This window comes from Nematostella vectensis, chromosome 8 (assembly GCF_932526225.1).
Source record: "Nematostella vectensis chromosome 8, jaNemVect1.1, whole genome shotgun sequence".
NCBI lineage: Eukaryota > Metazoa > Cnidaria > Anthozoa > Actiniaria > Edwardsiidae > Nematostella > Nematostella vectensis.
Genome location: NC_064041.1, coordinates 8,195,320 through 8,221,892, shown reverse-complemented (window position 1 = coordinate 8,221,892; position 26,573 = coordinate 8,195,320). Strand labels below are relative to the sequence as shown.

At 40.0% G+C, this 26,573-nt stretch overlaps 52 non-coding genes across 52 annotated transcripts; all 52 read right to left on the bottom strand.

The window, feature by feature from the left end:
- Positions 1 to 330: 330 nt before the first annotated feature.
- Trnag-gcc lies at positions 331 to 401 on the bottom strand. The gene has a single exon. It is a non-coding gene; the product is annotated as a tRNA-Gly (tRNA).
- Positions 402 to 599: 198 nt separating this feature from the next.
- Positions 600 to 672, bottom strand: Trnaa-agc. The gene has a single exon. It is a non-coding gene; the product is annotated as a tRNA-Ala (tRNA).
- A 490-nt stretch (positions 673 to 1,162) lies between these two features.
- Trnag-gcc lies at positions 1,163 to 1,233 on the bottom strand. Its single transcript has one exon. It is a non-coding gene; the product is annotated as a tRNA-Gly (tRNA).
- A 198-nt stretch (positions 1,234 to 1,431) lies between these two features.
- On the bottom strand, positions 1,432 to 1,504 carry Trnaa-agc. The gene has a single exon. It is a non-coding gene; the product is annotated as a tRNA-Ala (tRNA).
- A 490-nt stretch (positions 1,505 to 1,994) lies between these two features.
- On the bottom strand, positions 1,995 to 2,065 carry Trnag-gcc. The gene has a single exon. It is a non-coding gene; the product is annotated as a tRNA-Gly (tRNA).
- Positions 2,066 to 2,263: 198 nt separating this feature from the next.
- Positions 2,264 to 2,336, bottom strand: Trnaa-agc. Its single transcript has one exon. It is a non-coding gene; the product is annotated as a tRNA-Ala (tRNA).
- A 492-nt stretch (positions 2,337 to 2,828) lies between these two features.
- Trnag-gcc lies at positions 2,829 to 2,899 on the bottom strand. Its single transcript has one exon. It is a non-coding gene; the product is annotated as a tRNA-Gly (tRNA).
- Positions 2,900 to 3,097: 198 nt separating this feature from the next.
- On the bottom strand, positions 3,098 to 3,170 carry Trnaa-agc. The gene has a single exon. It is a non-coding gene; the product is annotated as a tRNA-Ala (tRNA).
- Positions 3,171 to 3,660: 490 nt separating this feature from the next.
- On the bottom strand, positions 3,661 to 3,731 carry Trnag-gcc. Its single transcript has one exon. It is a non-coding gene; the product is annotated as a tRNA-Gly (tRNA).
- A 198-nt stretch (positions 3,732 to 3,929) lies between these two features.
- On the bottom strand, positions 3,930 to 4,002 carry Trnaa-agc. Its single transcript has one exon. It is a non-coding gene; the product is annotated as a tRNA-Ala (tRNA).
- A 492-nt stretch (positions 4,003 to 4,494) lies between these two features.
- Positions 4,495 to 4,565, bottom strand: Trnag-gcc. Its single transcript has one exon. It is a non-coding gene; the product is annotated as a tRNA-Gly (tRNA).
- Positions 4,566 to 4,763: 198 nt separating this feature from the next.
- On the bottom strand, positions 4,764 to 4,836 carry Trnaa-agc. The gene has a single exon. It is a non-coding gene; the product is annotated as a tRNA-Ala (tRNA).
- Positions 4,837 to 5,434: 598 nt separating this feature from the next.
- Trnaa-agc lies at positions 5,435 to 5,507 on the bottom strand. The gene has a single exon. It is a non-coding gene; the product is annotated as a tRNA-Ala (tRNA).
- Positions 5,508 to 5,997: 490 nt separating this feature from the next.
- On the bottom strand, positions 5,998 to 6,068 carry Trnag-gcc. Its single transcript has one exon. It is a non-coding gene; the product is annotated as a tRNA-Gly (tRNA).
- Positions 6,069 to 6,266: 198 nt separating this feature from the next.
- Positions 6,267 to 6,339, bottom strand: Trnaa-agc. Its single transcript has one exon. It is a non-coding gene; the product is annotated as a tRNA-Ala (tRNA).
- Positions 6,340 to 7,502: 1,163 nt separating this feature from the next.
- Trnag-gcc lies at positions 7,503 to 7,573 on the bottom strand. Its single transcript has one exon. It is a non-coding gene; the product is annotated as a tRNA-Gly (tRNA).
- Positions 7,574 to 8,336: 763 nt separating this feature from the next.
- Trnag-gcc lies at positions 8,337 to 8,407 on the bottom strand. The gene has a single exon. It is a non-coding gene; the product is annotated as a tRNA-Gly (tRNA).
- A 198-nt stretch (positions 8,408 to 8,605) lies between these two features.
- Positions 8,606 to 8,678, bottom strand: Trnaa-agc. Its single transcript has one exon. It is a non-coding gene; the product is annotated as a tRNA-Ala (tRNA).
- Positions 8,679 to 9,166: 488 nt separating this feature from the next.
- On the bottom strand, positions 9,167 to 9,237 carry Trnag-gcc. Its single transcript has one exon. It is a non-coding gene; the product is annotated as a tRNA-Gly (tRNA).
- Positions 9,238 to 10,000: 763 nt separating this feature from the next.
- On the bottom strand, positions 10,001 to 10,071 carry Trnag-gcc. Its single transcript has one exon. It is a non-coding gene; the product is annotated as a tRNA-Gly (tRNA).
- Positions 10,072 to 10,832: 761 nt separating this feature from the next.
- On the bottom strand, positions 10,833 to 10,903 carry Trnag-gcc. Its single transcript has one exon. It is a non-coding gene; the product is annotated as a tRNA-Gly (tRNA).
- A 198-nt stretch (positions 10,904 to 11,101) lies between these two features.
- Trnaa-agc lies at positions 11,102 to 11,174 on the bottom strand. The gene has a single exon. It is a non-coding gene; the product is annotated as a tRNA-Ala (tRNA).
- Positions 11,175 to 11,662: 488 nt separating this feature from the next.
- On the bottom strand, positions 11,663 to 11,733 carry Trnag-gcc. The gene has a single exon. It is a non-coding gene; the product is annotated as a tRNA-Gly (tRNA).
- Positions 11,734 to 11,931: 198 nt separating this feature from the next.
- Trnaa-agc lies at positions 11,932 to 12,004 on the bottom strand. The gene has a single exon. It is a non-coding gene; the product is annotated as a tRNA-Ala (tRNA).
- A 493-nt stretch (positions 12,005 to 12,497) lies between these two features.
- Positions 12,498 to 12,568, bottom strand: Trnag-gcc. The gene has a single exon. It is a non-coding gene; the product is annotated as a tRNA-Gly (tRNA).
- A 197-nt stretch (positions 12,569 to 12,765) lies between these two features.
- On the bottom strand, positions 12,766 to 12,838 carry Trnaa-agc. The gene has a single exon. It is a non-coding gene; the product is annotated as a tRNA-Ala (tRNA).
- A 490-nt stretch (positions 12,839 to 13,328) lies between these two features.
- On the bottom strand, positions 13,329 to 13,399 carry Trnag-gcc. The gene has a single exon. It is a non-coding gene; the product is annotated as a tRNA-Gly (tRNA).
- Positions 13,400 to 14,162: 763 nt separating this feature from the next.
- Trnag-gcc lies at positions 14,163 to 14,233 on the bottom strand. The gene has a single exon. It is a non-coding gene; the product is annotated as a tRNA-Gly (tRNA).
- A 761-nt stretch (positions 14,234 to 14,994) lies between these two features.
- On the bottom strand, positions 14,995 to 15,065 carry Trnag-gcc. Its single transcript has one exon. It is a non-coding gene; the product is annotated as a tRNA-Gly (tRNA).
- Positions 15,066 to 15,263: 198 nt separating this feature from the next.
- On the bottom strand, positions 15,264 to 15,336 carry Trnaa-agc. The gene has a single exon. It is a non-coding gene; the product is annotated as a tRNA-Ala (tRNA).
- A 490-nt stretch (positions 15,337 to 15,826) lies between these two features.
- Trnag-gcc lies at positions 15,827 to 15,897 on the bottom strand. Its single transcript has one exon. It is a non-coding gene; the product is annotated as a tRNA-Gly (tRNA).
- Positions 15,898 to 16,660: 763 nt separating this feature from the next.
- Positions 16,661 to 16,731, bottom strand: Trnag-gcc. The gene has a single exon. It is a non-coding gene; the product is annotated as a tRNA-Gly (tRNA).
- Positions 16,732 to 16,929: 198 nt separating this feature from the next.
- Trnaa-agc lies at positions 16,930 to 17,002 on the bottom strand. The gene has a single exon. It is a non-coding gene; the product is annotated as a tRNA-Ala (tRNA).
- Positions 17,003 to 17,492: 490 nt separating this feature from the next.
- Trnag-gcc lies at positions 17,493 to 17,563 on the bottom strand. Its single transcript has one exon. It is a non-coding gene; the product is annotated as a tRNA-Gly (tRNA).
- Positions 17,564 to 18,325: 762 nt separating this feature from the next.
- Trnag-gcc lies at positions 18,326 to 18,396 on the bottom strand. Its single transcript has one exon. It is a non-coding gene; the product is annotated as a tRNA-Gly (tRNA).
- Positions 18,397 to 19,158: 762 nt separating this feature from the next.
- On the bottom strand, positions 19,159 to 19,229 carry Trnag-gcc. The gene has a single exon. It is a non-coding gene; the product is annotated as a tRNA-Gly (tRNA).
- A 198-nt stretch (positions 19,230 to 19,427) lies between these two features.
- Trnaa-agc lies at positions 19,428 to 19,500 on the bottom strand. The gene has a single exon. It is a non-coding gene; the product is annotated as a tRNA-Ala (tRNA).
- A 490-nt stretch (positions 19,501 to 19,990) lies between these two features.
- Trnag-gcc lies at positions 19,991 to 20,061 on the bottom strand. The gene has a single exon. It is a non-coding gene; the product is annotated as a tRNA-Gly (tRNA).
- A 198-nt stretch (positions 20,062 to 20,259) lies between these two features.
- Positions 20,260 to 20,332, bottom strand: Trnaa-agc. Its single transcript has one exon. It is a non-coding gene; the product is annotated as a tRNA-Ala (tRNA).
- A 491-nt stretch (positions 20,333 to 20,823) lies between these two features.
- Positions 20,824 to 20,894, bottom strand: Trnas-gcu. Its single transcript has one exon. It is a non-coding gene; the product is annotated as a tRNA-Ser (tRNA).
- A 198-nt stretch (positions 20,895 to 21,092) lies between these two features.
- Positions 21,093 to 21,165, bottom strand: Trnaa-agc. The gene has a single exon. It is a non-coding gene; the product is annotated as a tRNA-Ala (tRNA).
- Positions 21,166 to 21,763: 598 nt separating this feature from the next.
- Trnaa-agc lies at positions 21,764 to 21,836 on the bottom strand. Its single transcript has one exon. It is a non-coding gene; the product is annotated as a tRNA-Ala (tRNA).
- A 490-nt stretch (positions 21,837 to 22,326) lies between these two features.
- Positions 22,327 to 22,397, bottom strand: Trnag-gcc. Its single transcript has one exon. It is a non-coding gene; the product is annotated as a tRNA-Gly (tRNA).
- A 198-nt stretch (positions 22,398 to 22,595) lies between these two features.
- On the bottom strand, positions 22,596 to 22,668 carry Trnaa-agc. Its single transcript has one exon. It is a non-coding gene; the product is annotated as a tRNA-Ala (tRNA).
- A 491-nt stretch (positions 22,669 to 23,159) lies between these two features.
- On the bottom strand, positions 23,160 to 23,230 carry Trnag-gcc. Its single transcript has one exon. It is a non-coding gene; the product is annotated as a tRNA-Gly (tRNA).
- Positions 23,231 to 23,991: 761 nt separating this feature from the next.
- Trnag-gcc lies at positions 23,992 to 24,062 on the bottom strand. Its single transcript has one exon. It is a non-coding gene; the product is annotated as a tRNA-Gly (tRNA).
- Positions 24,063 to 24,260: 198 nt separating this feature from the next.
- On the bottom strand, positions 24,261 to 24,333 carry Trnaa-agc. The gene has a single exon. It is a non-coding gene; the product is annotated as a tRNA-Ala (tRNA).
- A 490-nt stretch (positions 24,334 to 24,823) lies between these two features.
- On the bottom strand, positions 24,824 to 24,894 carry Trnag-gcc. The gene has a single exon. It is a non-coding gene; the product is annotated as a tRNA-Gly (tRNA).
- Positions 24,895 to 25,092: 198 nt separating this feature from the next.
- On the bottom strand, positions 25,093 to 25,165 carry Trnaa-agc. Its single transcript has one exon. It is a non-coding gene; the product is annotated as a tRNA-Ala (tRNA).
- Positions 25,166 to 25,655: 490 nt separating this feature from the next.
- Positions 25,656 to 25,726, bottom strand: Trnag-gcc. The gene has a single exon. It is a non-coding gene; the product is annotated as a tRNA-Gly (tRNA).
- A 198-nt stretch (positions 25,727 to 25,924) lies between these two features.
- On the bottom strand, positions 25,925 to 25,997 carry Trnaa-agc. The gene has a single exon. It is a non-coding gene; the product is annotated as a tRNA-Ala (tRNA).
- Positions 25,998 to 26,489: 492 nt separating this feature from the next.
- Trnag-gcc lies at positions 26,490 to 26,560 on the bottom strand. The gene has a single exon. It is a non-coding gene; the product is annotated as a tRNA-Gly (tRNA).
- Between the last annotated feature and the right edge of the window lie 13 nt (positions 26,561 to 26,573).

The window sequence follows — 26,573 nt, the reverse complement described above, 5'->3', positions numbered from 1 at the left end:
AATTTTGTACAAACACAAACTTTATTGGCTCGAATACAATTGCTAATGTGTTGTTTCTCTTCTTGATATCAGCGACAAAAAAAAGACGCACCTTTTTCAGAGCAAGGTTTCGATCCTCGGACCTCTGGGTTATGGGCCCAGCACGCTTCCACTGCGCCACTCATCTAACCATTGAAGCCTTGAGGAGGAAATTCGGTTTTGTTTCTTGTGTTAAAGCTATGCTTTTAATTTGCAGTTTACCAATTTAAGTACACAACACAGGAGTTTCATAGAAAATATAGGTACTGACATTTGCATTTGATGTTTTCCAGCCAAAAACAAAATAAACATTGCACTGGCCGGGAATCGAACCCGAGCCTCCCGCGTGGCAGGCGAGAATTCTACCACTGAACCACCAGTGCCTTATAGTTTAGCAGCACAATATTTCCAGATACAGTACAAAATAAATTCGTGTCGATTTGATTGATAAGACCTGTCTTTTGAGGTGGTTGAAAATCAAATTCTAAAACACTTTTTATTATTCCAATAGGCATTATTTGCACTCTAACTTAGTCGAAATTGCCTAAAAAATGGATTTCTCTTTACCAAGCGAAAAAAACTGGAGAATCCGGGTATCGATCCCGGTACCTCCCGCATGCTAAGCGGGCGCTCTACCATTTGAGCTAATCCCCCAGTAATCAGAACTAAACCACATGAAGCTGCATATGGCTGATTCTGAACTGTTTTCCAGGATATTTAAATACAAACGCAAAATCATAAAGACACATTAAAAACAATCAAACAAAGTTTTTAGCTTGCAATAGAGTCTATAATTTTGCGCGAGTAGTTTTGAAATTTTGTACAAACACAATCTTTATTGGCTCGAATACAATTGCTAATGTTTTGTTTCTCTTCTTGATATCAGCGACAAAAAAAAGACGCACCTTTTTCAGAGCAAGGTTTCGATCCTCGGACCTCTGGGTTATGGGCCCAGCACGCTTCCACTGCGCCACTCATCTAACCATTGAAGCCTTGAGGAGGAAATTCGGTTTTGTTTCTTGTGTTAAAGCTATGCTTTTAATTTGCAGTTTACCAATTTAAGTACACAACACAGGAGTTTCATAGAAAATATAGGTACTGACATTTGCATTTGATGTTTTCCAGCCAAAAACAAAATAAACATTGCACTGGCCGGGAATCGAACCCGAGCCTCCCGCGTGGCAGGCGAGAATTCTACCACTGAACCACCAGTGCCTTATAGTTTAGCAGCACAATATTTCCAGATACAGTACAAAATAAATTCGTGTCGATTTGATTGATAAGACCTGTCTTTTGAGGTGGTTGAAAATCAAATTCTAAAACACTTTTTATTATTCCAATAGGCATTATTTGCACTCTAACTTAGTCGAAATTGCCTAAAAAATGGATTTCTCTTTACCAAGCGAAAAAAACTGGAGAATCCGGGTATCGATCCCGGTACCTCCCGCATGCTAAGCGGGCGCTCTACCATTTGAGCTAATCCCCCAGTAATCAGAACTAAACCACATGAAGCTGCATATGGCTGATTCTGAACTGTTTTCCAGGATATTTAAATACAAACGCAAAATCATAAAGACACATTAAAAACAATCAAACAAAGTTTTTAGCTTGCAATAGAGTCTATAATTTTGCGCGAGTAGTTTTGAAATTTTGTACAAACACAATCTTTATTGGCTCGAATACAATTGCTAATGTTTTGTTTCTCTTCTTGATATCAGCGACAAAAAAATGACGCACCTCTAGCAGAGCAAGGTTTCGATCCTCGGACCTCTGGGTTATGGGCCCAGCACGCTTCCACTGCGCCACTCTGCTAACGATTGAAGCCTTGGGGAGGAAATTCGGTTTTGTTTCTTGTGTTAAAGCTATGCTTTTAATTTGCAGTTTACCGATTTAAATACACAACACAGGAGTTTCATAGAAAATATAGGTACTGACATTTGCATTTGATGTTTTACAGCCAAAAACAAAATAAACATTGCACTGGCCGGGAATCGAACCCGGGCCTCCCGCGTGGCAGGCGAGAATTCTACCACTGAACCACCAGTGCCTTCCTGTTTAGCAGCAGAATATTTCCAGATACAGTACAAAATAAATTCGTGTCGATTTGATTGATAAGACCTGTCTTCTGAGGTGGTTGAAAATCAAATTCTAAAACACTTTTTATTATTCCAATAGGCATTATTTGCAGTCTAACTTAGTCGAAATTGCCTAAAAAATGGATTTCTCTTTACCAAGCGAAAAAAGCTGGAGAATCCGGGTATCGATCCCGGTACCTCCCGCATGCTAAGCGGGCGCTCTACCATTTGAGCTAATCCCCCAGTAATCAGAACTAAACCACATGAAGCTGCATATGGCTGATTCTGAACTGTTTTCCAGGATATTTAAATACAAACGCAAAATCATAAAGACACATTGAAAACAATCAAACAAAGTTTTTAGCTTGCAAGAGAGTCTCTATAATTTTGCGCGAGTAGTTTTGAAATTTTGTACAAACACAATCTTTATTGGCTCGAATACAATTGCTAATGTGTTGTTTCTCTTCTTGATATCAGCGACAAAAAAAAGACGCACCTTTTTCAGAGCAAGGTTTCGATCCTCGGACCTCTGGGTTATGGGCCCAGCACGCTTCCACTGCGCCACTCATCTAACCATTGAAGCCTTGAGGAGGAAATTCGGTTTTGTTTCTTGTGTTAAAGCTATGCTTTTAATTTGCAGTTTACCAATTTAAGTACACAACACAGGAGTTTAATAGAAAATATAGGTACTGACATTTGCATTTGATGTTTTCCAGCCAAAAACAAAATAAACATTGCACTGGCCGGGAATCGAACCCGAGCCTCCCGCGTGGCAGGCGAGAATTCTACCACTGAACCACCAGTGCCTTATAGTTTAGCAGCACAATATTTCCAGATACAGTACAAAATAAATTCGTGTCGATTTGATTGATAAGACCTGTCTTCTTAGGTGGTTGAAAATCAAATTCTAAAACACTTTTTATTATTCCAATAGGCATTATTTGCACTCTAACTTAGTCGAAATTGCCTAAAAAATGGATTTCTCTTTACCAAGCGAAAAAAACTGGAGAATCCGGGTATCGATCCCGGTACCTCCCGCATGCTAAGCGGGCGCTCTACCATTTGAGCTAATCCCCCAGTAATCAGAACTAAACCACATGAAGCTGCATATGGCTGATTCTGAACTGTTTTCCAGGATATTTAAATACAAACGCAAAATCATAAAGACACATTAAAAACAATCAAGCAAAGTTTTTAGCTTGCAATAGAGTCTATAATTTTGCGCGAGTAGTTTTGAAATTTTATACAAACACAATCTTTATTGGCTCGAATACAATTGCTAATGTTTTGTTTCTCTTCTTGATATCAGCGACAAAAAAATGACGCACCTCTAGCAGAGCAAGGTTTCGATCCTCGGACCTCTGGGTTATGGGCCCAGCACGCTTCCACTGCGCCACTCTGCTAACGATTGAAGCCTTTGGGAGGAAATTCGGTTTTGTTTCTTGTGTTAAAGCTATGCTTTTAAATTGCAGTTTACCGATTTAAATACACAACACAGGAGTTTCATAGAAAATATAGGTACTGACATTTGCATTTGATGTTTTACAGCCAAAAACAAAATAAACATTGCACTGGCCGGGAATCGAACCCGGGCCTCCCGCGTGGCAGGCGAGATTTCTACCACTGAACCACCAGTGCCTTCCTGTTTAGCAGCAGAATATTTCCAGATACAGTACAAAATAAATTCGTGTCGATTTGATTGATAAGACCTGTCTTCTGAGGTGGTTGAAAATCAAATTCTAAAACGCTTTTTATTATTCCAATAGGCATTATTTGCACTCTAACTTAGTCGAAATTGCCTAAAAAATGGATTTCTTTTTACCAAGCAAAAAAAGCTGGAGAATCCGGGTATCGATCCCGGTACCTCCCGCATGCTAAGCGGGCGCTCTACCATTTGAGCTAATCCCCCAGTAATCAGAACTAAACCACATGAAGCTGCATATGGCTGATTCTGAACTGTTTTCCAGGATATTTAAATACAAACGCAAAATCATAAAGACACATTGAAAACAATCAAACAAAGTTTTTAGCTTGCAAGAGAGTCTCTATAATTTTGCGCGAGTAGTTTTGAAATTTTGTACAAACACAATCTTTATTGGCTCGAATACAATTGCTAATGTTTTGTTTCTCTTCTTGATATCAGCGACAAAAAAATGACGCACCTCTAGCAGAGCAAGGTTTCGATCTTCGGACCTCTGGGTTATGGGCCCAGCACGCTTCCACTGCGCCACTCTGCTAACGATTGAAGCCTTGGGGAGGAAATTCGGTTTTGTTTCTAGTGTTAAAGCTGTGCTTTTAATTTGCAGTTTACCGATTTAAGTACACAACACAGGAGTTTCATAGAAAATAAAGGTACTGACATTTGCATTTGATGTTTTCCAGCCAAAAACAAAATAAACATTGCACTGGCCGGGAATCGAACCCGAGCCTCCCGCGTGGCAGGCGAGAATTCTACCACTGAACCACCAGTGCCTTATAGTTTAGCAGCACAATATTTCCAGATACAGTACAAAATAAATTCGTGTCGATTTGATTGATAAGACCTGTCTTCTGAGGTGGTTGAAAATCAAATTCTAAAACACTTTTTATTATTCCAATAGGCATTATTTGCACTCTAACTTAGTCGAAATTGCCTAAAAAATGGATTTCTCTTTACGAATCGAAAAAATCTGGAGAATCCGGGTATCGATCCCGGTACCTCCCGCATGCTAAGCGGGCGCTCTACCATTTGAGCTAATACCCCAGTAATCAGAACTAAACCACATGAAGCTGCATATGGCTGATTCTGAACTGTTTTCCAGGATATTTAAATACAAACGCAAAATCATAAAGACACATTGAAAACAATCAAACAAAGTTTTTAGCTTGCAAGAGAGTCTATAATTTTGCGCGAGTAGTTTTGAAATTTTGTACAAACACAATCTTTTTTGGCTCGAATACAATTGCTAGTGTTTGAAAATCTTCTTGATTTCAGCGCCAAAAAATGACGCACCTCTAGCAGAGCAAGGTTTCGATCCTCGGACGTCTGGGTTATGGGCCCAGCACGCTTCCACTGCGCCACTCTGCTAACCATTGAAGCCTTTGGAAGGAAAATCGGGCCTCCCGCGTGGCAGGCAAGAATTCTACCACTGAACCACCAGTGCCTTCCTGTTTAGCAGAAGAATATTTACAGATACAGTACAAAATAAATTCGTGTCGATTTGATTGATAAGACCTGTCTTCTGAGGTGGTTGAAAATCAAATTCTAAAACACTTTTTATTATTCCAATAGGCATTATTTGCACTCTAACTTAGTCGAAATTGCCTAAAAAATGGATTTCTCTTTACCAAGCGAAAAAATCTGGAGAATCCGGGTATCGATCCCGGTACCTCCCGCATGCTAAGCGGGCGCTCTACCATTTGAGCTAATCCCCCAGTAATCAGAACTAAACCACATGAAGCTGCATATGGCTGATTCTGAACTGTTTTCCAGGATATTTAAATACAAACGCAAAATCATAAAGACACATTAAAAACAATCAAACAAAGTTTTTAGCTTGCAATAGAGTCTATAATTTTGCGCGAGTAGTTTTGAAATTTTGTACAAACACAATCTTTATTGGCTGGAATACAATTGCTAATGTTTTGTTTCTCTTCTTGATATCAGCGACAAAAAAATGACGCACCTCTAGCAGAGCAAGGTTTCGATCCTCGGACCTCTGGGTTATGGGCCCAGCACGCTTCCACTGCGCCACTCTGCTAACGATTGAAGCCTTGGGGAGGAAATTCGGTTTTGTTTCTTGTGTTAAAGCTATGCTTTTAATTTGCAGTTTACCGATTTAAGTACACAACACAGGAGTTTCATAGAAAATATAGGTACTGACATTTGCATTTGATGTTTTCCAGCCAAAAACAAAATAAACATTGCACTGGCCGGGAATCGAACCCGGGCCTCCCGCGTGGCATGCGAGAATTCTACCACTGAACCACCAGTGCCTTCCTGTTTAGCAGCAGAATATTTCCAGATACAGTACAAAATAAATTCGTGTCGATTTGATTGATAAGACCTGTCTTCTGAGGTGGTTGAAAATCAAATTCTAAAACGCTTTTTATTATTCCAATAGGCATTACTTGCACTCTAACTTAGTCGAAATTGCCTAAAAAATGGATTTCTCTTTACCAAGCGAAAAAAGCTGGAGAATCCGGGTATCGATCCCGGTACCTCCCGCATGCTAAGCGGGCGCTCTACCATTTGAGCTAATCCCCCAGTAATCAGAACTAAACCACATGAAGCTGCATATGGCTGATTCTGAACTGTTTTCCAGGATATTTAAATACAAACGCAAAATCATAAAAACACATTGAAAACAATCAAACAAAGTTTTTAGCTTGCAAGAGAGTCTCTATAATTTTGCGCGAGTAGTTTTGAAATTTTGTACAAACACAATCTTTTTTGGCTCGAATACAATTGCTAATGTTTGAAAATCTTCTTGATTTCAGCGCCAAAAAATGACGCACCTCTAGCAGAGCAAGGTTTCGATCCTCGGACGTCTGGGTTATGGGCCCAGCACGCTTCCACTGCGCAACTCTGCTAACCATTTAAGCCTTTGGAAGGAAAATCGGGCCTCCCGCGTGGCAGGCAAGAATTCTACCACTGAACCACCAGTGCCTTCCTGTTTAGCAGAAGAATATTTACAGATACAGTACAAAATAAATTCGTGTCGATTTGATTGATAAGACCTGTCTTCTGAGGTGGTTGAAAATCAAATTCTAAAACACTTTTTATTATTCCAATAGGCATTATTTGCACTCTAACTTAGTCGAAATTGCCTAAAAAATGGATTTCTCTTTACCAAGTGAAACAATCTGGAGAATCCGGGTATCGATTCCGGTACCTCCCGCATGCTAAGCGGGCGCTCTACTATTTGAGCTAATCCCCCAGTAATCAGAACTAAACCACATGAAGCTGCATATGGCTGATTCTGAACTGTTTTCCAGGATATTTAAATACAAACGCAAAATCATAAAGACACATTAAAAACAATCAAACAAAGTTTTTAGCTTGCAATAGAGTCTATAATTTTGCTCGAGTAGTTTTGAAATTTTGTACAAACACAATCTTTATTTGCTCGAATACAATTGCTAATGTTTTGTTTCTCTTCTTGGTATCAGCGACAAAAAAATGACGCACCTCTAGCAGAGCAAGGTTTCAATCCTCGGACCTCTGGGTTATGGGCCCAGCACGCTTCCACTGCGCCACTCTGCTAACGATTGAAGCCTTGGGGAGGAAATTCGGTTTTGTTTCTTGTGTTAAAGCTATGCTTTTAATTTGCAGTTTACCGATTTAAGTACACAACACAGGAGTTTCATAGAAAATATAGGTACTGACATTTGCATTTGATGTTTTCCAGCCAAAAACAAAATAAACATTGCACTGGCCGGGAACCGAACCCGGGCCTCCCGCGTGGCAGGCGAGAATTCTACAACTGAACCACCAGTGCCTTCCTGTTTAGCAGCAGAATATTTCCAGATACAGTACAAAATAAATTCGTGTCGATTTGATTGATAAGACCTGTCTTCTGAGGTGGTTGAAAATCAAATTCTAAAACGCTTTTTATTATTCCAATAGGCATTATTTGCAATCTAACTTAGTCGAAGTTGCCTAAAAAATGGATTTCTCTTTACCAAGCGAACAAATCTGGAGAATCCGGGTATCGATCCATGTACCTCCCGCATGCTAAGCGGGCGCTCTACCATTTGAGCTAATCCCCCAGTAATCAGAACTAAACCACATGAAGCTGCATATGGCTGATTCTGAACTGTTTTCCAGGATATTTAAATACAAACGCAAAATCATAAAGACACATTGAAAACAATCAAACAAAGTTTTTAGCTTGCAAGAGAGTCTCTATAATTTTGCGCGAGTATTTTTGAAATTTTGTACAAACACAATCTTTATTGGCTCGAATACAATTGCTAATGTTTTGTTTCTCTTCTTGATATCAGCGACAAAAAAATAACGCACCTCTAGCAGAGCAAGGTTTCGATCCTCGGACCTCTGGGTTATGGGCCCAGCACGCTTCCACTGCGCCACTCTGCTAACGATTGAAGCCTTGGGGAGGAAATTCGGTTTTGTTTCTTGTGTTAAAGCTATGCTTTTAATCTACAGTTCACCGATTTAAGTACACAACACAGGACTTTAATAGAAAATATAGGTACTGACATTTGCATTTGATGTGTTCCAGCCAAAAACAAAATAAACATTGCACTGGCCGGGAATCGAACCCGGGCTTCCCGCGTGGCAGGCGAGAATTCTACCACTGAACCACCAGTGCCTTCCTGTTTAGCAGCAAAATATTTCCAGATACAGTACAAAATAAATTCGCGTCGATTTGATTGATAAGACCTGTCTTCTGAGGTAGTTGAAAATCAAATTCTAAAACGCTTTTTATTATTCCAATAGGCATTATTTGCACTCTAACTTAGTCGAAATTGCCTAAAAAATGGATTTCTCTTTAGCAAGCGAAAAAATCTGGAGAATCCGGGTATCTATCCCGGTACCTCCCGCATGCTAAGCGGGCGCTCTACCATTTGAGCTAATTCCCCAGTAATCAGAACTAAAGCACATGAAGCTGCATATGGCTGATTCTGAACTGCTTTCCAGGATATTTAAATACAAACGCAAAATCATAAAGACACATTGAAAACAATCAAACAAAGTTTTTAGATTGCAAGAGAGTCTATAATTTTGCGCGAGTAGTTTTGAAATTTTGTACAAACACAATCTTTATTGGCTCGAATACAATTGCTAATGTTTGTTTATCTTCTTGATATCAGCGTCAAAAAATGACGCACCTCTAGCAGAGCAAGGTTTAGATCCTCGGACCTCTGTTGTATGGGCCCAGCACGCTTCCACTGCGCCACTCTGCTGACCACAGAAGCATTGGGGAGGAAATTCGGTTTTGTTTCTTGTGTTAAAGCTATGCTTTTAATATGCAGTTTACCGATTTAAGTACACAACACAGGAGTTTCATAGAAAATGTAGGTACTGACATTTGCATTTGATGTTTTCCAGCCAAAAACAAAATAAACATTGCACTGGCCGGGAATCGAAACCGGGCCTCCCGCGTGGCAGGCCAGAATTCTACCACTGAACCACCAGTGCCTTCCTGTTTAGCAGCAGAATATTTCCAGATACAGTACAAAATAAATTCGTGTCGATTTGATTGATAAGACCTGTCTTCTGAGGTGGTTGAAAATCAAATTCTAAAACGCTTTTTATTATTCCAATAGGCATTATTTGCACTCTAACTTAGTCGAAATTGCCTAAAAAATGGATTTCTCTTCACCAAGCGAAAAAATCTGGAGAATCCTGGTATCGATCCCGGTACCTCCGGCATGCTAAGCGGGCGCTCTACCATTTGAGCTAATCCCCCAGTAATCAGAACTAAACCACATGAAGCTGCATATGGCTGATTCTGAACTGCTTTCCAGGATATTTAAATACAAACGCAAAATCATAAAGACACATTGAAAACAATCAAACGAAGTTTTTAGCTTGCAAGAGAGTCTCTATAATTTTGCGCGAGTAGTTTTGAAATTTTGTACAAACACAATCTTTATTGGCTCGAATACAATTGCTAATGTTTTGTTTCTCTTCTTGATATCAGCGACAAAAAAATAACGCACCTCTAGCAGAGCAAGGTTTCGATCCTCGGACCTCTGGGTTATGGGCCCAGCACGCTTCCACTGCGCCACTCATCTAACCATTGAAGCCTTGGGGAGGAAATTCGGTTTTGTTTCTTGTGTTAAAGCTATGCTTTTAATTTGCAGTTTACCGATTTAAGTACACAACACAGGAGTTTCATAGAAAATATAGGTACTGACATTTGCATTTGATGTTTTCCAGCCAAAAACAAAATAAACATTGCACTGGCCGGGAATCGAAACCGGGCCTCCCTCGTGGCAGGCCAGAATTCTACCACTGAACCACCAGTGCCTTCCTGTTTAGCAGCAGAATATTTCCAGATACAGTACAAAATAAATTCGTGTCGATTTGATTGATAAGACCTGTCTTCTGAGGTGGTTGAAAATCAAATTCTAAAACGCTTTTTATTATTCCAATAGGCATTATTTGCACTCTAACTTAGTCGAAATTGCCTAAAAAATGGATTTCTCTTCACCAAGCGAAAAAATCTGGAGAATCCTGGTATCGATCCCGGTACCTCCGGCATGCTAAGCGGGCGCTCTACCATTTGAGCTAATCCCCCAGTAATCAGAACTAAACCACATGAAGCTGCATATGGCTGATTCTGAACTGCTTTCCAGGATATTTAAATACAAACGCAAAATCATAAAGACACATTGAAAACAATCAAACAAAGTTTTTAGCTTGCAAGAGAGTCTATAATTTTGCGCGAGTAGTTTTGAAATTTTGTACAAACACAATCTTTATTGGCTAGAATACAATTGCTAATGTTTTGTTTCTCTTCTTGATATCAGCGACAAAAAAATAACGCACCTCTAGCAGAGCAAGGTTTCGATCCTCGGACCTCTGGGTTATGGGCCCAGCACGCTTCCACTGCGCCACTCATCTAACCATTGAAGCCTTGGGGAGGAAATTCGGTTTTGTTTCTTGTGTTAAAGCTATGCTTTTAATTTGCAGTTTACCGATTTAAGTACACAACACAGGAGTTTCATAGAAAATATAGGTACTGACATTTGCATTTGATGTTTTCCAGCCAAAAACAAAATAAACATTGCACTGGCCGGAAATCGAACCCGGGCCTCCCGCGTGGCATGCGAGAATTCTACCACTGAACCACCAGTGCCTTCCTGTTTAGCAGCAGAATATTTCCAGATACAGTACAAAATAAATTCGTGTCGATTTGATTGATAAGACCTGTCTTCTGAGGTAGTTGAAAATCAAATTCTAAAACGCTTTTTATTATTCCAATAGGCATTATTTGCACTCTAACTTAGTCGAAATTGCCTAAAAAATGGATTTCTCTTTAGCAAGCGAAAAAATCTGGAGAATCCGGGTATCTATCCCGGTACCTCCCGCATGCTAAGCGGGCGCTCTACCATTTGAGCTAATTCCCCAGTAATCAGAACTAAAGCACATGAAGCTGCATATGGCTGATTCTGAACTGCTTTCCAGGATATTTAAATACAAACGCAAAATCATAAAGACACATTGAAAACAATCAAACAAAGTTTTTAGATTGCAAGAGAGTCTATAATTTTGCGCGAGTAGTTTTGAAATTTTGTACAAACACAATCTTTATTGGCTCGAATACAATTGCTAATGTTTGTTTATCTTCTTGATATCAGCGTCAAAAAATGACGCACCTCTAGCAGAGCAAGGTTTAGATCCTCGGACCTCTGGGTTATGGGCCCAGCACGCTTCCACTGCGCCACTCTGCTGACCACAGAAGCATTGGGGAGGAAATTCGGTTTTGTTTCTTGTGTTAAAGCTATGCTTTTAATATGCAGTTTACCGATTTAAGTACACAACACAGGAGTTTCATAGAAAATGTAGGTACTGACATTTGCATTTGATGTTTTCCAGCCAAAAACAAAATAAACATTGCACTGGCCGGGAATCGAACCCGGTTCTCCCGCGTGGCAGGCCAGATTTCTACCACTGAACCACCAGTGCCTTCCTGTTTAGCAGCAGAATATTTCCAGATACAGTACAAAATAAATTCGTGTCGATTTGATTGATAAGACCTGTCTTCTGAGGTGGTTGAAAATCAAATTCTAAAACGCTTTTTATTATTCCAATAGGCATTATTTGCACTCTAACTTAGTCGAAATTGCCTAAAAAATGGATTTCTCTTTACCAAGCGAAAAAATCTGGAAAATCCGGGTATCGATCCCGGTACCTCCCGCATGCTAAGCGGGCGCTCTACCATTTGAGCTAATCCCCCAGTAATCAGAACTAAACCACATGAAGCTGCATATGGCTGATTCTGAACTGCTTTCCAGGATATTTAAATACAAACGCAAAATCATAAAGACACATTGAAAACAATCAAACAAAGTTTTTAGCTTGCAAGAGAGTCTCTATAATTTTGCGCGAGTAGTTTTGAAATTTTGTACAAACACAATCTTTATTGGCTTGAATACAATTGCTAATGTTTTGTTTCTCTTCTTGATATCAGCGACAAAAAAAATGACGCACCTCTAGCAGAGCAAGGTTTCGATCCTCGGACCTCTGGGTTATGGGCCCAGCACGCTTCCACTGCGCCACTCTTCTAACGATTGATGCCTTGGGGAGAAAATTCGGTTTTGCTTCTTGTGTTAAAGCTAAGCTTTTAATTTGCAGTTTACCGATTTAAGTACACAACACAGGAGTTTCATAGAAAATATAGGTACTGACATTTGCATTTGATGTTTTCCAGCCAAAAACAAAATAAACATTGCACTGGCCGGGAATCGAACCCGGGCCTCCCGCGTGGCATGCGAGAATTCTACCACTGAACCACCAGTGCCTTCCAGTTTAGCAGAAGAATATTTACAGATACAGTACAAAATAAATTCGTGTCGATTTGATTGATAAGACCTGTCTTCTGAGGTAGTTGAAAATCAAATTCTAAAACGCTTTTTATTATTCCAATAGGCATTATTTGCACTCTAACTTAGTCGAAATTGCCTAAAAATGGATTTCTCTTTAGCAAGCTAAAAAATCTGGAGAATCCGGGTATCGATCCCGGTACCTCCCGCATGCTAAGCGGGCGCTCTACCATTTGAGCTAATTCCCCAGTAATCAGAACTAAAGCACATGAAGCTGCATATGGCTGATTCTGAACTGCTTTCCATGATATTTAAATACAAAAGCAAAATCATTAAGAGACATTGAAAACAATCAAACAAAGTTTTTAGATTGCAAGAGAGTCTCTATAATTTTGCGCGAGTAGTTTTGAAATTTTGTACAAACACAATCTTTATTGACTCGAATACAATTGCTAATGTTTGTTTATCTTCTTGATATCAGCGCCAAAAAATGACGCACCTCTAGCAGAGCAAGGTTTCGATCCTCGGACCTCTGGGTTATGGGCCCAGCACGCTTCCACTGCGCCACTCTGCTGACCACAGAAGCATTGGGGAGGAAATTCGGTTTTGTTTCTTGTGTTAAAGCTATGCTTTTAATATGCAGTTTACCGATTTAAGTACACAACACAGGAGTTTCATAGAAAATGTAGGTACTGACATTTGCATTTGATGTTTTACAGCCAAAAACAAAATAAACATTGCACTGGCCGGGAATCGAAACCGGGCCTCCCGCGTGGCAGGCCAGAATTCTACCACTGAACCACCAGTGCCTTCCTGTTTAGCAGCAGAATATTTCCAGATACAGTACAAAATAAATTCGTGTCGATTTGATTGATAAGACCTGTCTTCTGAGGTGGTTGAAAATCAAATTCTAAAACGCTTTTTATTATTCCAATAGGCATTATTTGCACTCTAACTTAGTCGAAATTGCCTAAAAAATGGATTTCTCTTCACCAAGCGAAAAAATCTGGAGAATCCTGGTATCGATCCCGGTACCTCCGGCATGCTAAGCGGGCGCTCTACCATTTGAGCTAATCCCCCAGTAATCAGAACTAAACCACATGAAGCTGCATATGGCTGATTCTGAACTGCTTTCCAGGATATTTAAATACAAACGCAAAATCATAAAGACACATTGAAAACAATCAAACAAAGTTTTTAGCTTGCAAGAGAGTCTCTATAATTTTGCGCGAGTATTTTTGAAATTTTGTACAAACACAATCTTTATTGGCTCGAATACAATTGCTAATGTTTTGTTTCTCTTCTTGATATCAGCGACAAAAAAATAACGCACCTCTAGCAGAGCAAGGTTTCGATCCTCGGACCTCTGGGTTATGGGCCCAGCACGCTTCCACTGCGCCACTCATCTAACCATTGAAGCCTTGGGGAGGAAATTCGGTTTTGTTTCTTGTGTTAAAGCTATGCTTTTAATTTGCAGTTTACCGATTTAAGTACACAACACAGGAGTTTCATAGAAAATATAGGTACTGACATTTGCATTTGATGTTTTCCAGCCAAAAACAAAATAAACATTGCACTGGCCGGGAATCGAAACCGGGCCTCCCTCGTGGCAGGCCAGAATTCTACCACTGAACCACCAGTGCCTTCCTGTTTAGCAGCAGAATATTTCCAGATACAGTACAAAATAAATTCGTGTCGATTTGATTGATAAGACCTGTCTTCTGAGGTGGTTGAAAATCAAATTCTAAAACGCTTTTTATTATTCCAATAGGCATTATTTGCACTCTAACTTAGTCGAAATTGCCTAAAAAATGGATTTCTCTTCACCAAGCGAAAAAATCTGGAGAATCCTGGTATCGATCCCGGTACCTCCGGCATGCTAAGCGGGCGCTCTACCATTTGAGCTAATCCCCCAGTAATCGGAACTAAACCACATGAAGCTGCATATGGCTGATTCTGAACTGCTTTCCAGGATATTTAAATACAAACGCAAAATCATAAAGACACATTGAAAACAATCAAACAAAGTTTTTAGCTTGCAAGAGAGTCTATAATTTTGCGCGAGTAGTTTTGAAATTTTGTACAAACACAATCTTTATTGGCTTGAATACAATTGCTAATGTTTTGTTTCTCTTCTTGATATCAGCGACAAAAAAATAACGCACCTCTAGCAGAGCAAGGTTTCGATCCTCGGACCTCTGGGTTATGGGCCCAGCACGCTTCCACTGCGCCACTCATCTAACCATTGAAGCCTTGGGGAGGAAATTCGGTTTTGTTTCTTGTGTTAAAGCTATGCTTTTAATTTGCAGTTTACCGATTTAAGTACACAACACAGGAGTTTCATAGAAAATATAGGTACTGACATTTGCATTTGATGTTTTCCAGCCAAAAACAAAATAAACATTGCACTGGCCGGGAATCGAACCAGGGCCTCCCGCGTGGCAGGCGAGAATTCTACCACTGAACCACCAGTGCCTTCCTGTTTAGCAGCAGAATATTTCCAGATACAGTACAAAATGAATTCGCGTCGATTTGATTGATAAGACCTGTCTTCTGAGGTGGTTGAAAATCAAATTCTAAAACGCTTTTTATTATTCCAATAGGCATTATTTGCACTCTAACGTAGTCGAAATTGCCTAAAAAATGGATTTCTCTTTAGCAAGCGAAAAAATCTGGAGAATCCGGGTATCGATCCCGGTACCTCCCGCATGCTAAGCGGGCGCTCTACCATTTGAGCTAATCCCCCAGTAATCAGAACTAAACCACATGAAGCTGCATATGGCTGATTCTGAACTGCTTTCCAGGATATTTAAATACAAACGCAAAATCATAAAGACACATTGAAAACAATCAAACAAAGTTTTTAGCTTGCAAGAGAGTCTCTATAATTTTGCGCGAGTAGTTTTGAAATTTTGTACAAACACAATCTTTATTGGCTCGAATACAATTGCTAATGTTTGTTTATCTTCTTGATATCAGCGCCAAAAAATGACGCACCTCTAGCAGAGCAAGGTTTCGATCCTCGGACCTCTGGGTTATGGGCCCAGCACGCTTCCACTGCGCCACTCTGCTGACCACAGAAGCATTGGGGAGGAAATTCGGTTTTGTTTCTTGTGTTAAAGCTATGCTTTTAATATGCAGTTTACCGATTTAAGTACACAACACAGGAGTTTCATAGAAAATATAGGTACTGACATTTGCATTTGATGTTTTCCAGCCAAAAACAAAATAAACATTGCACTGGCCGGGAATCGAAACCGGGCCTCCCGCGTGGCAGGCCAGAATTCTACCACTGAACCACCAGTGCCTTCCTGTTTAGCAGCAGAATATTTCCAGATACAGTACAAAATAAATTCGTGTCGATTTGATTGATAAGACCTGTCTTCTGAGGTGGTTGAAAATCAAATTCTAAAACGCTTTTTATTATTCCAATAGGCATTATTTGCACTCTAACTTAGTCGAAATTGCCTAAAAAATGGATTTCTCTTCACCAAGCGAAAAAATCTGGAGAATCCTGGTATCGATCCCGGTACCTCCGGCATGCTAAGCGGGCGCTCTACCATTTGAGCTAATCCCCCAGTAATCAGAACTAAACCACATGAAGCTGCATATGGCTGATTCTGAACTGCTTTCCAGGATATTTAAATACAAACGCAAAATCATAAAGACACATTGAAAACAATCAAACAAAGTTTTTAGCTTGCAAGAGAGTCTCTATAATTTTGCGCGAGTATTTTTGAAATTTTGTACAAACACAATCTTTATTGGCTCGAATACAATTGCTAATGTTTTGTTTCTCTTCTTGATATCAGCGACAAAAAAATAACGCACCTCTAGCAGAGCAAGGTTTCGATCCTCGGACCTCTGGGTTATGGGCCCAGCACGCTTCCACTGCGCCACTCATCTAACCATTGAAGCCTTGGGGAGGAAATTCGGTTTTGTTTCTTGTGTTAAAGCTATGCTTTTAATTTGCAGTTTACCGATTTAAGTACACAACACAGGAGTTTCATAGAAAATATAGGTACTGACATTTGCATTTGATGTTTTCCAGCCAAAAACAAAATAAACATTGCACTGGCCGGGAATCGAACCAGGGCCTCCCGCGTGGCAGGCGAGAATTCTACCACTGAACCACCAGTGCCTTCCTGTTTAGCAGCAGAATATTTCCAGATACAGTACAAAATGAATTCGCGTCGATTTGATTGATAAGACCTGTCTTCTGAGGTGGTTGAAAATCAAATTCTAAAACGCTTTTTATTATTCCAATAGGCATTATTTGCACTCTAACGTAGTCGAAATTGCCTAAAAAATGGATTTCTCTTTAGCAAGCGAAAAAATCTGGAGAATCCGGGTATCGATCCCGGTACCTCCCGCATGCTAAGCGGGCGCTCTACCATTTGAGCTAATCCCCCAGTAATCAGAACTAAACCACATGAAGCTGCATATGGCTGATTCTGAACTGCTTTCCAGGATATTTAAATACAAACGCAAAATCATAAAGACACATTGAAAACAATCAAACAAAGTTTTTAGCTTGCAAGAGAGTCTCTATAATTTTGCGCGAGTAGTTTTGAAATTTTGTACAAACACAATCTTTATTGGCTCGAATACAATTGCTAATGTTTGTTTATCTTCTTGATATCAGCGCCAAAAAATGACGCACCTCTAGCAGAGCAAGGTTTCGATCCTCGGACCTCTGGGTTATGGGCCCAGCACGCTTCCACTGCGCCACTCTGCTGACCACAGAAGCATTGGGGAGGAAATTCGGTTTTGTTTCTTGTGTTAAAGCTATGCTTTTAATATGCAGTTTACCGATTTAAGTACACAACACAGGAGTTTCATAGAAAATGTAGGTACTGACATTTGCATTTGATGTTTTCCAGCCAAAAACAAAATAAACATTGCACTGGCCGGGAATCGAAACCGGGCCTCCCGCGTGGCAGGCCAGAATTCTACCACTGAACCACCAGTGCCTTCCTGTTTAGCAGCAGAATATTTCCAGATACAGTACAAAATAAATTCGTGTCGATTTGATTGATAAGACCTGTCTTCTGAGGTGGTTGAAAATCAAATTCTAAAACGCTTTTTATTATTCCAATAGGCATTATTTGCACTCTAACTTAGTCGAAATTGCCTAAAAAATGGATTTCTCTTCACCAAGCGAAAAAATCTGGAGAATCCTGGTATCGATCCCGGTACCTCCGGCATGCTAAGCGGGCGCTCTACCATTTGAGCTAATCCCCCAGTAATCAGAACTAAACCACATGAAGCTGCATATGGCTGATTCTGAACTGCTTTCCAGGATATTTAAATACAAACGCAAAATCATAAAGACACATTGAAAACAATCAAACAAAGTTTTTAGCTTGCAAGAGAGTCTCTATAATTTTGCGCGAGTATTTTTGAAATTTTGTACAAACACAATCTTTATTGGCTCGAATACAATTGCTAATGTTTTGTTTCTCTTCTTGATATCAGCGACAAAAAAATAACGCACCTCTAGCAGAGCAAGGTTTCGATCCTCGGCCCTCTGGGTTATGGGCCCACACGCTTCCACTGCGCCACTCATCTAACCATTGAAGCCTTGGGGAGGAAATTCGGTTTTGTTTCTTGTGTTAAAGCTATGCTTTTAATTTGCAGTTTACCGATTTAAGTACACAACACAGGAGTTTCATAGAAAATATAGGTACTGACATTTGCATTTGATGTTTTCCAGCCAAAAACAAAATAAACATTGCACTGGCCGGGAATCGAACCAGGGCCTCCCGCGTGGCAGGCGAGAATTCTACCACTGAACCACCAGTGCCTTCCTGTTTAGCAGCAGAATATTTCCAGATACAGTACAAAATGAATTCGCGTCGATTTGATTGATAAGACCTGTCTTCTGAGGTGGTTGAAAATCAAATTCTAAAACGCTTTTTATTATTCCAATAGGCATTATTTGCACTCTAACGTAGTCGAAATTGCCTAAAAAATGGATTTCTCTTTAGCAAGCGAAAAAATCTGGAGAATCCGGGTATCGATCCCGGTACCTCCAGCATGCTAAGCGGGCGCTCTACCATTTGAGCTAATCCCCCAGTAATCAGAACTAAACCACATGAAGCTGCATATGGCTGATTCTGAACTGCTTTCCAGGATATTTAAATACAAACGCAAAATCATAAAGACACATTGAAAACAATCAAACAAAGTTTTTAGCTTGCAAGAGAGTCTCTATAATTTTGCGCGAGTAGTTTTGAAATTTTGTACAAACACAATCTTTATTGGCTCGAATACAATTGCTAATGTTTGTTTATCTTCTTGATATCAGCGCCAAAAAAATGACGCACCTCTAGCAGAGCAAGGTTTCGATCCTCGGACCTCTGGGTTATGGGCCCAGCACGCTTCCACTGCGCCACTCTGCTGACCACAGAAGCATTGGGGAAGAAATTCGGTTTTGTTTCTTGTGTTAAAGCTATGCTTTTAATTTGCAGTTTACCGATTTAAGTACACAACACAGGAGTTTCATAGAAAATATAGGTACTGACATTTGCATTTGATGTTTTCCAGCCAAAAACAAAATAAACATTGCACTGGCCGGGAATCGAACCCGGGCCTCCCGCGTGGCAGGCGAGAATTCTACCACTGAACCACCAGTGCCTTCCTGTTTAGCAACAGAATATTTTCAGATACAGTAAAAAATAAATTCGTGTCGATTTGATTGATAAGACCTGTCTTCTGAGGTGGTTGAAAATCAAATTCTAAAACACTTTTTATTATTCCAATAGGCATTATTTGCACTCTAACGTAGTCGAAATTGCCTAAAAAATGGATTTCTCTTTAGCAAGCGAACAAATCTGGAGAATCCGGGTATCGATCCCGGTACCTCCCGCATGCTAAGCGGGCGCTCTACCATTTGAGCTAATCCCCCAGTAATCAGAACTAAACCACATGAAGCTGCATATGGCTGATTCTGAACTGCTTTCCAGGATATTTAAATACAAACGCAAAATCATAAAGACACATTGAAAACAATCAAACAAAGTTTTTAGCTTGCAAGAGAGTCTCTATAATTTTGCGCGAGTAGTTTTGAAATTTTGTACAAACACAATCTTTATTGGCTCGAATACAATTGCTAATATTTGTTTATCTTCTTGATATCAGCCCCAAAAAATGACGCACCTCTAGCAGAGCAAGGTTTCGATCCTCGGACCTCTGGGTTATGGGCCCAGCACGCTTCCACTGCGCCACTCTGCTGACCACAGAAGCATTGGGGAGGAAATTCGGTTTTGTTTCTTGTGTTAAAGCTATGCTTTTAATTTGCAGTTTACCGATTTAAGTACACAACACAGGAGTTTCATAGAAAATATAGGTACTGACATTTGCATTTGATGTTTTCCAGCCAAAAACAAAATAAACATTGCACTGGCCGGGAATCGAACCCGGGCCTCCCGCGTGGCAGGCGAGAATTCTACCACTGAACCACCAGTGCCTTCCTGTTTAGCAGCAGAATATTTCCAGATACAGTACAAAATAAATTCGTGTCGATTTGATTGATAAGACCTGTCTTCTGAGGTGGTTGAAAATCAAATTCTAAAACGCTTTTTATTATTCCAATAGCCATTATTTGCACTCTAACTTATTCGAAATTGCCTAAAAAATGGATTTCTCTTTAGCAAGCGAAAAAATCTGGAGAATCCGGGTATCGATCCCGGTACCTCCCGCATGCTAAGCGGGCGCTCTACCATTTGAGCTAATCCCCCAGTAATCAGAACTAAACCACATGAAGCTGCATATGGCTGTTCTGAACTGTTTTCCAGGATATTTAAATACAAACGCAAAATCATAAAGACACATTGAAAACAATCAAACAAAGTTTTTAACTTGCAAGAGAGTCTCTATAATTTTGCGCGAGTAGTTTTGAAATTTTGTACAAACACAATCTTTTTTGGCTCGAATACAATTGCTAATGTTTGTAAATCTTCTTGATATCAGCGCCAAAAAATGACGCACTTCTAGCAGAGCAAGGTTTCGATCCTCGGACCTCTGGGTTATGGGCCCAGCACGCTTCCACTGCGCCACTCTGCTAACCATTGAAGCCTTTGGAAGAAAAATCGGTTTTGTTTCTTGTGTTAAAGCTATGCTTTTAATTTGCAGTTTACCGATTTAAGTACACAACACAGGAGTTTCATACAAAATATAGGTACTGACATTTGCATTTGATGTTTTCCAGCCAAAAACAAAATAAAAACATTGCACTGGCCGGGAATCAAACCCGGGCTTCCCGCGTAGCAGGCGAGAATTCTACCACTGAACCACCAGTGCCTTCCTGTTTAGCAGCAGAATATTTCCAGATACAGTACAAAATAAATTCGTGTCGATTTGATTGATAAGACCTGTCTTCTGAGGTGGTTGAAAATCAAATCCTAAAACACTTTTTATTATTCCAATAGGCAGTATTTGCACTCTAATTTAGTCGAAATTGCATAAAAAATGGATTTCTCTTTACCAAGCGAAAAAATCTGGAGAATCCGGGTATCGATCCCGGTACCTCCCGCATGCTAAGCGGGCGCTCTACCATTTGAGCTAATCCCCCAGTAATCAGAACTAAACCACATGAAGCTGCATATGGCTGATTCTGAACTGTTTTCCAGGATATTTAAATACAAACGCAAAATCATAAAGACACATTGAAAACAATCAAACAAAGTTTTTAGCTTGCAAGAGAGTCTATAATTTTGCGCGAGTAGTTTTGAAATTTTGTACAAACACAATCTTTTTTGGCTCGAATACAATTGCTAATGTTTGAAAATCTTCTTGATTTCAGCGCCAAAAAATGACGCACCTCTAGCAGAGCAAGGTTTCGATCCTCGGACGTCTGGGATATGGGCCCAGCACGCTTCCACTGCGCCACACTGCTAACCATTGAAGCCTTTGGAAGGAAAATCGGGCCTCCCGCGTGGCAGGCAAGAATTCTACCACTGAACCACCAGTGCCTTTCTGTTTAGCAGAAGAATATTTACAGATACAGTACAAAATAAATTCGTGTCGATTTGATTGATAAGACCTGTCTTCTGAGGTGGTTGAAAATCAAATTCTACAACACTTTTTATTATTCCAATAGGCAGTATTTGCACTCTAACTTAGTCGAAATTGCCTAAAAAATAGATTTCTCTTTACCAAGCGAAAAAATCTGGAGAATCCGGGTATCGATCCCGGTACCTCCCGCATGCTAAGCGGGCGCTCTACCATTTGAGCTAATCCCCCAGTAATCAGAACTAAACCACATGAAGCTGCATATGGCTGATTCTGAACTGTTTTCCAGGATATTTAAATACAAACGCAAAATCATAAAGACACATTAAAAACAATCAAACAAAGTTTTTAGCTTGCAATAGAGTCTATAATTTTGCGCGAGTAGTTTTGAAATTTTGTACAAACACAATCTTTATTGGCTCGAATACAATTGCTAATGTTTTGTTTCTCTTCTTGATATCAGCGACAAAAAAATGACGCACCTCTAGCAGAGCAAGGTTTCGATCCTCGGACATCTGGGTTATGGGCCCAGCACGCTTCCACTGCGCCACTCTGCTAACGATTGAAGCCTTGGGGAGGAAATTCGGTTTTATTTCTTGTGTTAAAGCTATGCTTTTAATTTGCAGTTTACCGATTTAAGTACACAACACAGGAGTTTCATAGAAAATATAGGTACTGACATTTGCATTTGATGTTTTCCAGCCAAAAACAAAATAAACATTGCACTGGCCGGGAATCGAACCCGGGCCTCCCGCGTGGCAGGCGAGAATTCTACCACTGAACCACCAGTGCCTTCCTGTTTAGCAGCAGAATATTTCCAGATACAGTACAAAATAAATTCGTGTGGATTTGATTGATAAGACCTGTCTTCTGAGGTGGTTGAAAATCAAATTCTAAAACGCTTTTTATTATTCCAATAGGCATTATTTGCAGTCTAACTTAGTCGAAATTGCCTAAAAAATGGATTTCTCTTTACCAAGCGAAAAAAGCTGGAGAATCCGGGTATCGATCCCGGTACCTCCCGCATGCTAAGCGGGCGCTCTACCATTTGAGCTAATCCCCCAGTAATCAGAACTAAACCACATGAAGCTGCATATGGCTGATTCTGAACTGTTTTCCAGGATATTTAAATACAAACGCAAAATCATAAAGACACATTGAAAACAATCAAACAAAGTTTTTAGCTTGCAAGAGAGTCTATAATTTTGCGCGAGTAGTTTTGAAATTTTGTACAAACACAATCTTTATTGGCTCGAATACAATTGCTAATGTGTTGTTTCTCTTCTTGATATCAGCGACAAAAAAAAAGACGCACCTTTTTCAGAGCAAGGTTTCGATCCTCGGACCTCTGGGTTATGGGCCCAGCACGCTTCCACTGCGCCACTCATCTAACCATTGAAGCCTTGGGGAGGAAATTCGGTTTTGTTTCTTGTGTTAAAGCTATGCTTTTAATTTGCAGTTTACCGATTTAAGTACACAACACAGGAGTTTAATAGAAAATATAGGTACTGACATTTGCATTTGATGTTTTCCAGCCAAAAACAAAATAAACATTGCACTGGCCGGGAATCGAACCCGGGCCTCCCGCGTGGCAGGCGAGAATTCTACCACTGAACCACCAATGCCTTCCTGTTTAGCAGCACAATATTTCCAGATACAGTACAAAATAAATTCGTGTCGATTTGATTGATAAGACCTGTTTTCTGAGGTGGTTGAAAATCAAATTCTAAAACACTTCTTATTATTCCAATAGGCATTATTTGCACTCTAGCTTAGTCGAAATTGCCTAAAAAATGGATTTTTCTTTACCAAGCGAAAAAATCTGGAGAATCCGGGTATCGATCCCGGTACCTCCCGCATGCTAAGCTGGCGCTCTACCATTTGAGCTAATCCCCCAGTAATCAGAACTAAACCACATGAAGCTGCATATGGCTGATTCTCAACTGTTTTCCAGGATATTTAAATACAAACGCAAAATCATAAAGACACATTGAAAACAATCAAACAAAGTTTTTAGCTTGCAAGAGAGTCTATAATTTTGCGCGAGTAGTTTTGAAATTTTGTACAAACACAAACTTTATTGGCTCGAATACAATTGCTAATGTGTTGTTTCTCTTCTTGATATCAGCGACAAAAAAAAGACGCACCTTTTTCAGAGCAAGGTTTCGATCCTCGGACCTCTGGGTTATGGGCCCAGCACGCTTCCACTGCGCCACTCATCTAACCATTGAAGCCTTGAGGAGGAAATTCGGTTTTGTTTCTTGTGTTAAAGCTATGCTTTTAATTTGCAGTTTACCAATTTAAGTACACAACACAGGAGTTTCATAGAAAATATAGGTACTGACATTTGCATTTGATGTTTTCCAGCCAAAAACAAAATAAACATTGCACTGGCCGGGAATCGAACCCGAGCCTCCCGCGTGGCAGGCGAGAATTCTACCACTGAACCACCAGTGCCTTATAGTTTAGCAGCACAATATTTCCAGATACAGTACAAAATAAATTCGTGTCGATTTGATTGATAAGACCTGTCTTTTGAGGTGGTTGAAAATCAAATTCTAAAACACTTTTTATTATTCCAATAGGCATTATTTGCACTCTAACTTAGTCGAAATTGCCTAAAAAATGGATTTCTCTTTACCAAGCGAAAAAAACTGGAGAATCCGGGTATCGATCCCGGTACCTCCCGCATGCTAAGCGGGCGCTCTACCATTTGAGCTAATCCCCCAGTAATCAGAACTAAACCACATGAAGCTGCATATGGCTGATTCTGAACTGTTTTCCAGGATATTTAAATACAAACGCAAAATCATAAAGACACATTAAAAACAATCAAACAAAGTTTTTAGCTTGCAATAGAGTCTATAATTTTGCGCGAGTAGTTTTGAAATTTTGTACAAACACAATCTTTATTGGCTCGAATACAATTGCTAATGTTTTGTTTCTCTTCTTGATATCAGCGACAAAAAAAAGACGCACCTTTTTCAGAGCAAGGTTTCGATCCTCGGACCTCTGGGTTATGGGCCCAGCACGCTTCCACTGCGCCACTCATCTAACCATTGAAGCCTTGAGGAGGAAATTCGGTTTTGTTTCTTGTGTTAAAGCTATGCTTTTAATTTGCAGTTTACCAATTTAAGTACACAACACAGGAGTTTCATAGAAAATATAGGTACTGACATTTGCATTTGATGTTTTCCAGCCAAAAACAAAATAAACATTGCACTGGCCGGGAATCGAACCCGAGCCTCCCGCGTGGCAGGCGAGAATTCTACCACTGAACCACCAGTGCCTTATAGTTTAGCAGCACAATATTTCCAGATACAGTACAAAATAAATTCGTGTCGATTTGATTGATAAGACCTGTCTTTTGAGGTGGTTGAAAATCAAATTCTAAAACACTTTTTATTATTCCAATAGGCATTATTTGCACTCTAACTTAGTCGAAATTGCCTAAAAAATGGATTTCTCTTTACCAAGCGAAAAAAACTGGAGAATCCGGGTATCGATCCCGGTACCTCCCGCATGCTAAGCGGGCGCTCTACCATTTGAGCTAATCCCCCAGTAATCAGAACTAAACCACATGAAGCTGCATATGGCTGATTCTGAACTGTTTTCCAGGATATTTAAATACAAACGCAAAATCATAAAGACACATTAAAAACAATCAAACAAAGTTTTTAGCTTGCAATAGAGTCTATAATTTTGCGCGAGTAGTTTTGAAATTTTGTACAAACACAATCTTTATTGGCTCGAATACAATTGCTAATGTTTTGTTTCTCTTCTTGATATCAGCGACAAAAAAATGACGCACCTCTAGCAGAGCAAGGTTTCGATCCTCGGACCTCTGGGTTATGGGCCCAGCACGCTTCCACTGCGCCACTCTGCTAACGATTGAAGCCTTGGGGAGGAAATTCGGTTTTGTTTCTTGTGTTAAAGCTATGCTTTTAATTTGCAGTTTACCGATTTAAATACACAACACAGGAGTTTCATAGAAAATATAGGTACTGACATTTGCATTTGATGTTTTACAGCCAAAAACAAAATAAACATTGCACTGGCCGGGAATCGAACCCGGGCCTCCCGCGTGGCAGGCGAGAATTCTACCACTGAACCACCAGTGCCTTCCTGTTTAGCAGCAGAATATTTCCAGATACAGTACAAAATAAATTCGTGTCGATTTGATTGATAAGACCTGTCTTCTGAGGTGGTTGAAAATCAAATTCTAAAACACTTTTTATTATTCCAATAGGCATTATTTGCAGTCTAACTTAGTCGAAATTGCCTAAAAAATGGATTTCTCTTTACCAAGCGAAAAAAGCTGGAGAATCCGGGTATCGATCCCGGTACCTCCCGCATGCTAAGCGGGCGCTCTACCATTTGAGCTAATCCCCCAGTAATCAGAACTAAACCACATGAAGCTGCATATGGCTGATTCTGAACTGTTTTCCAGGATATTTAAATACAAACGCAAAATCATAAAGACACATTGAAAACAATCAAACAAAGTTTTTAGCTTGCAAGAGAGTCTCTATAATTTTGCGCGAGTAGTTTTGAAATTTTGTACAAACACAATCTTTATTGGCTCGAATACAATTGCTAATGTGTTGTTTCTCTTCTTGATATCAGCGACAAAAAAAAGACGCACCTTTTTCAGAGCAAGGTTTCGATCCTCGGACCTCTGGGTTATGGGCCCAGCACGCTTCCACTGCGCCACTCATCTAACCATTGAAGCCTTGAGGAGGAAATTCGGTTTTGTTTCTTGTGTTAAAGCTATGCTTTTAATTTGCAGTTTACCAATTTAAGTACACAACACAGGAGTTTAATAGAAAATATAGGTACTGACATTTGCATTTGATGTTTTCCAGCCAAAAACAAAATAAACATTGCACTGGCCGGGAATCGAACCCGAGCCTCCCGCGTGGCAGGCGAGAATTCTACCACTGAACCACCAGTGCCTTATAGTTTAGC